A 7,661-nucleotide genomic window follows, 5' to 3' on the forward strand; every position below is an offset into this window, starting at 1 on the left:
CAGAGTAGGACATGCTTATTCTTTCTGGGTACATCATTTCACCCTTAAAGTCTATATTAATGTATATAATTTCCTTACCAAGAACATTTTATGGTTGTCATCACGATTTAGTTAACCATTATTCAATCAAATTGAGAATGGAAATGGGGAATGTTTCAAAGAGACAACAACCCGACCATAGAACAGACAACAGCAAAAGGTCACCAACAGGTCTTCAATGCAGCGAGAAATTCCCGCACCCGGAGGCGTCCTTCAGCTGGCCCCTAAACAAATATATATACTAGTTCACTGATAATGAACGCCATACTAAACTCCAAATTGTACACAATAAACTAAAATTAAAAATAATACAAGACTAACAAAGGCTAGAGGCTCCTGACTTGGGACAGGCGCAAACATGCGGCGGGGTTAAACATGTTTATGAGATCTCAACCCTCCCCCTATACCTCTAGCCAATGTAGAAAAGTAAACGCATAACAATACGCACATTAAAATTCAGTTCAAGAGAAGTCCGAGTCTGATGTCAGAAGATGTAACCAAAGAAAATAAACAAAATGACAATAATACATAAATAACAACAGACTACTAGCAGTTAACTGACATGCCAGCTCCAGACTTCAATTAAACTGATTGAAAGATTATGTCTTCATCATATGAATATCAGGCACAATCCTTCCCGTTAGGGGTTTAGTATCATACCATCATAACATATATGAGCAGAACATAACTCGTGTCATAGATTTGATGAAACGGACATTGTATAGATCTCTTTATTCAGAACACTTCTGCTCTTGTCAGATTTTCTCTATTTATAGCGGTTTTCGAGATAAAAGACAAAACTTGCATTCTGCCCATAAGGTCTATTTTTACCCATGTCGACCATGTTGGTTGACAGGCGGGGTCATCGGACAGATTTTTTGTTATAGATATCCTAATGATAGTTTTGGCCAAGTTTGTATGCCAAGTAGTTTCAGAGGAGAAGATTTTTGTGAAAGTTAATGATGATTGGGACGACGGACGACGACGGTTGCCAAGTGATGAGAAAAGTTCACTCACCTCTCTCGTCCAATAGAAAATCAGTTGTTTCACTTCTAATTTTCATAGTACATGGCTTTCAAAGCACTATGAAATGCTACTGTATAAATGAATGATTTTTCATTACCGACCCTAATGGGTTGTCAAGGTTAAACACTCCTCAGTAGTAGTACTTTTTATTGTAGATTAATTATGAAAGTGAACTCTTAATAACTACACTAATGAAGTATACAATCCCCTGAGAGGCAATTTCTATAGAAAAAGGGCCAACCGTAATGATTTAAGATGAAAGAGATTGGAATTATAAAAACATTTTGAATATTGCAAACGTTTATAATGATACACATGTAGGACTCAAATCTATGGTGGGTTCCAGATCTATGGCAGATTCCTAATCTATGGTAAATATGACGTCATGCCATCCCCAATCTATGGCAGATTTTTTTTAATCCTAATCTATGGCAATTGTTCAGTTTCCTTATCTATGTTCATTTCACAAATGGTTATGGATTTGCTTCCTAGTCGTACTCCTAATCCGTTTTCCTTATACTGGCTTTTACTTTAAAGCAGCTTTGTTGCTACCTTTTGACATTTCGACTTGTTTAAGGCTATTTTGAAATCATTGGTCAGATATGTAGTGACTGGTCGTTCATTTGCCGAAAATCTGCCATAGGTTTGAAAACTAGAAGTTCCCAATAGATAAGGAAACTGAACAATTGCCATAGATTAGGATTTAAAAAAAATCTGCCATAGATTGGGAATGGCATGACGTCATATTTACCATAGATTAGGAATCTGCCATAGATCTGGAACCCACCATAGATTTGAGTCCTACATGTGTATCATTATAAACGTTTGCAATATTCAAAATGTTTTTATAATTCCAATCTCTTTCATCTTAAATCATTACGGTTGGCCCTTTTTCTATAGAAATTGCCTCTCAGGGGATTGTATACTTCATTAGTGTAGTTATTAAGAGTTCACTTTCATAATTAATCTACAATAAAAAGTACTACTACTGAGGAGTGTTTAACCTTGACAACCCATGAGGGTCGGTAATGAAAAATCATTCATTTATACAGTAGCATTTCATAGTGCTTTGAAAGCCATGTACTATGAAAATTAGAAGTGAAACAACTGATTTTCCATTGGACGAGAGAGGTGAGTGAACTTTTCTCATCACTTGGCAACCGTCGTCGTCCGTCGTCCCAATCATCATTAACTTTCACAAAAATCTTCTCCTCTGAAACTACTTGGCATACAAACTTGGCCAAAACTATCATTAGGATATCTATAACAAAAAATCTGTCCGATGACCCCGCCTGTCAACCAACATGGTCGACATGGGTAAAAATAGACCTTATGGGCAGAATGCAAGTTTTGTCTTTTATCTCGAAAACCGCTATAAATAGAGAAAATCTGACAAGAGCAGAAGTGTTCTGAATAAAGAGATCTATACAATGTCCGTTTCATCAAAACTATCAGACGAGTTATTGTCCTTAAATGACAAATTTTACCAATTTTTTTTTTCATATTTGCTTATAATCTTGAAAATTGTAATAGATAGGAAGAAACTTTAAACAGGAAAATTAAATGCTCAAAATGCTCACAAGGAAGCACAGTAAAATACCACATTTTTTATTTTCGACAAATTTGATCATTCGAAAAACTGATTTTTTTTCCGAAAAAAGGAGGGGGGGTGCACCATATCCACAGTTATTAGTTTTCATTCTGTACCAATATAACTTCATAAATCATATATTCTCAATCATAATTAACAAATGTGTGTCCGAAATGCAGAAATAAATGGAAGATTTGGTCTTATTAAGTTCAAGAAGTTTGATTCTTCATCTGAATGACAGTCTGGATTTTTGTGAACATGGACAATTTTTGAATAAAAATATGTGTTTAAAGACAAAAAAACACACGACTTTTCTTTTCTTTTATTATTATCTAATATGTTGTTTTTCAAAATTTGCCAGTGACATGTTAAGGCATTGTTGGTCTTGGGAAATGAACAGAAATAAAATTTGGCGATTAATGAATTTTTTTTATCATGGAATTTAATCGTATTTTTTAAATGGTTGCTTTGGAAACAAACTATAATGTAAATCTAAAATTTTAACTTTTTTAGTTATAGTGCGGTGTTTTGGTTGTCAACATTGTAAAAATGCTTATTGTTGTATTGATTAACTTTATTTCCACGGTACTTTAAATTTCCCTTATTTTCAATTTTCAAAGGCTTCATTTTACACGTGTTCATGCAAAATGTTGTTTGAATGGTTTCCATGGCAAGAAGGGCCAAAAGCAAAAGATGAAAATATGAAACTTAATTTCATACCATACCTCCTTTAAAAACAATATGTAAAGACATTTGAAGAGGGGCCATGAATCGTGAATCAACAATAACCTGCAGGACACTTACAAAGAGAAGTACATAAGAATCTTTATCCTAATATTCTTTACATTTTTTTAAAAACAATTTCTCCAGTCATTTAAAATAACCGATTGCAAAAACCAGTGCTTTATTTTTTGAAAAAAAAGACGAAACATTAGCGTTTTTAAACAATGCAAACAAAATATTAGTACTTTTTTTTTGAATTCATCGTATTTTATAAAAAAAAAAAAAAAAACTCATCATGATGTCCATAAAGTACTCAAATCCAATGGCGGTTCATGATTTCCATTAAAATAAAGAAACAATTGCATTTTTATTCAACACAAACAAATGTTTAAGTATCTTTATCCTTATATTCTTTACATTTTATAAAAAGAACTACTTATATAGAGGCATTCAAAATGACTGGTTGCAATCAACAGTGCTTTATTTTTGATTAGAAAGATTGGAATACAAAATGTACAAACATCAAATGGTTGTTCATGATTTCCTTTAAAATAAGGAAATAGTTGCATTCTTATTCAACAAACACAAAAATTTAAGCATTTATATCCTTATATTATTCACATGTATAAAAATTAACTCATCCAGAGTCATTTGAAATGACTGATGTCATAATTTCCATTAAAATAAAGAAACAATTGCATACTTATTCAACACAAACAAAAAGTTTAAGTATCTTTATCCTTATATTCTTTACATTTTATAAAAAAATAACTTATAGAGAGCCATTTGAAATTACTGATTGCAAACAACAGTGCTTAATTTATGAAATATTGGCATTTTTAAACAATGTGAGGAACATTTTAGTATCTGTTCTCTGAAATTCATCATATTTTATAATAAAAGAAATAAAACTCATTATGGTGTACAACAAGTACTAAATTCCAATGGCGGTTCATGATTTCCATTTAGAATATAGAAACAATTGCATTCTTATTCAACAAAATCAAAGTTTAATTATCTTTATCCTTATATTCTTTACATTCTATAAAAATAACTTATAGAGAGCCATTTAACATGATTGATTGCAAAAACAGTGCTTTATTTTTTATATAGAGTAGAAATATTGGAATTGCAAAACAATGCGAAAAATATTTTAATAACTTTTCTCTGATATCCATCATATTATATAAAAAAAAACCAACCAATCCTGATGTACAAATATTACTAAACTTCAATGGCGATTCATGATTGCCATTAAAATAAAGAAATAATTGCATTCTTATTCTTCTTAAACAAAAGTTTAAGTACTTTCATCTTTATATTATTCATATCTTATTAAAAACAAAATACTTATCTAGAGGCATTTGAAATAACTTATTGCAAATAACGTTGCATTTTTTTTTCAAAAGAAGAAATTCTTGCATTTATAAACAACGCGAACATCATTTTAGTAAGTTTTCTCTGATATTCATCATAATATGAAAAATAACACACTCTGATGTACAAAAAGAACTAACATTTGATGGTTCATGATTTCCGTTAAAATAAATAAATAGTTGTTTTCCTTTTTCACAGAACAAACGTTATTTCTTAAAAGTATTTATATCCTTATTGTATTTTTAAACTTTTATAAGTAATAACTTATCCAGAGGCATTTGAAATAACTGGTTGTCAATAACATTGCATAATTTTGATACTCGTCATATTTTATGAAAGACAAAAAGTATCAAAATCCAACGGTGGTTCATTTTGTCTATTAGAATAAAGAAATATATGCAATCCTATTCCAACATAAACAAAAGTTTATGTATTTTAATCCGTATATTATTAAAATTTCATAAAAAGTAGCTTATCGAGAGTTAGAAATAACTGACTATATATGTGTAAATATCACCTTTCAAATAATAGAGGTCAACCAAAATTGGAACACACAAACTAGAAAACAGAGAGAGAGATTTTGGATGCATCAGCTACGTACTCTTGAACCTGATGGACTGATTGAGAGTGGTGAAAAACAGTTTTATAAAAACCAAAGGAATAAATCTTGAACTTCTTATTATTTAATTAGCACAATTATTTGTTTTGATTTGATAATCGCTATGTACAATAAGCTGCAAAAATATATTTAAAAGACATGTACAATTAGCTGCAAAAATATCTTTACAGCATCCGACTTTTACCTGGATGGCTGCACGCGCCTGATGCAGCTAATTTGTTAAGCGAAATATTGCGTGAATATATAAAATAAAACAACTACTTTTATAACACTCATTAGTGTGTTAACGTTACATTCATAGGCATGTATATATATACTAGAACACACCCACGAAATCGCGGGTATTTAGAGCTTGGTTGAAAGTATGTAAACTGTTATAGGGTGAAATTTTGTAAAAGATTTTATGTCTGGAGAAATTCAGAAAAGGTATCAAACTGAGTCATAGGCACTTGGAGACAGGACAATTATTTTAAGCCCTCTCCCTTTTTTCCAAAGTCCGTTATTTTCTTGCTCTCTGTTAAATTGCATGATTTTCGCGTTTCTGTATACTATGAAAATAGATCTACATATAATATAAATAAAGTGTATTTGCTATTGACTATCAATTCTATCCACGGCGATCACTGCTATATTATATAGAGAGTCTCTTTATATTATAGGATTATAATCATAGTATACATGCAGAATAACGCGAAAATAATTGTCCTGTCCCCGAGTAATTATGAAAATTATGTTTGAAGAGGGGAGTAAAGGGAGGTATCTGCACGAAAGAGCGCGAAATAAAATTGCCATTTCACGATGAGCGAACAATTAAAAAATTCTTGCACGTTGATCTTTTTATCGATTTCAAGAAACACGGTAAATAACGAATCTTTTTCACGGCTGCACGTGAAATAAAAAGTGGCAAAAGACGTTGCTCGAAAAAAAAACCTTTACCCCTCTTGTAAAGTTTAAAATCGGAAGTCTTGGGTATCACTTAAAAGTCGGTCTGATGACGGAAACAATATCCGGACACCTTTTTCTTCGTTTTTCTCCCAAAATAACCCAAACTGAATAATCATAAGAATGGATGACAAATACGACTATGCATGGTACTTATAGGACACAGAGGCATGATGATTAATTTATTGGGGAAAGAAGAGAAGCGACACACAAAATGAGGTCTTCTCGTTTAACAGTATAGATATATATATAATTGCGGTTTTTATCCAATGCAATCATAGGTTTGAACGTTGTTTTCAATTAAGACTTAATATATCTCAGTACCACGAGTTCGAATCCCGGCCAGGGAAGAAAAAAAAAATTGCTTCCGCAAATTTACAGATCTAACATTGTTGGGCTGTTGTTTAGACGAATTATATATACAGAATGTATTTTCAGCCTTGTATCACTATCACTGCTGGTGACCCGATGGATAAAATATGTTGTAGAGTCGTCACTGGTTCAGACGTACTTATAATATAATTATTTCTGTGACTGCATCTTACATTAATTTGTAGGATCCTTAACAATAGATAATTCAGCTGATCTGTAACAATTCCATCTTCATGCCTTATATATCATGTACTGTGTTACGACGCTAGATAAAAACCGACGAGGAAAGGTAACACCTGGCCACCGAAAGCTTTATTATTATAGAGCCTAGGTGGTCGAACGGTCTAGTGCGTCGGGCATAGTGCAAGGCCATTTGGTGCCGTGATATCTCAGTAGCATGAGTTCGAATCCCGGTCAGGGAAGAACAAAAAATTTGCTTCCGCAAATTTACAGATCTAACATTGTAGGGCTGTTGTTTAGACGAATTATATATATATATATATATATATAACCAAGTCTAAATTGAAAACAACGTTCAAACCTATGATTGCGTTGGTTAAAAACCGCAATTTTTATACGTGTGCATGCAAAACAAATTTCTTAGTAGAGGGGTCTATTTACAGCACAAACAACATTTTCCAAAAGACCAAAAAAGTGAAAAAAGTATATTTAACAAATATATATATATCCAAAATATATAAATCCTTCCAAATACCGTTTCGATTACTAACATCACCGAAGAGACATTAATTGACGAAATCCGGATATGGTGTACTAATTTTTGAACCTTTTGTTTGCGGTATACCATCTTTTTCGCAAGTTTATTGTTTTCTGTTTGGTATTAAATTAATAGTTAAGATCCATTTTGTTGCATCTGGTGATACGTTTATTTGGCAATCACCAATGGCAGTCAGCATGGTTGATGAACATCCGTTGTTCGACCTGTTAGTCAAACGCGTTTTGTTCAAATAT

This window comes from Mytilus californianus, unplaced genomic scaffold (genome assembly GCF_021869535.1).
Source record: "Mytilus californianus isolate M0D057914Y unplaced genomic scaffold, xbMytCali1.0.p SCAF_41, whole genome shotgun sequence".
Lineage (NCBI taxonomy): Eukaryota > Metazoa > Mollusca > Bivalvia > Mytilida > Mytilidae > Mytilus > Mytilus californianus.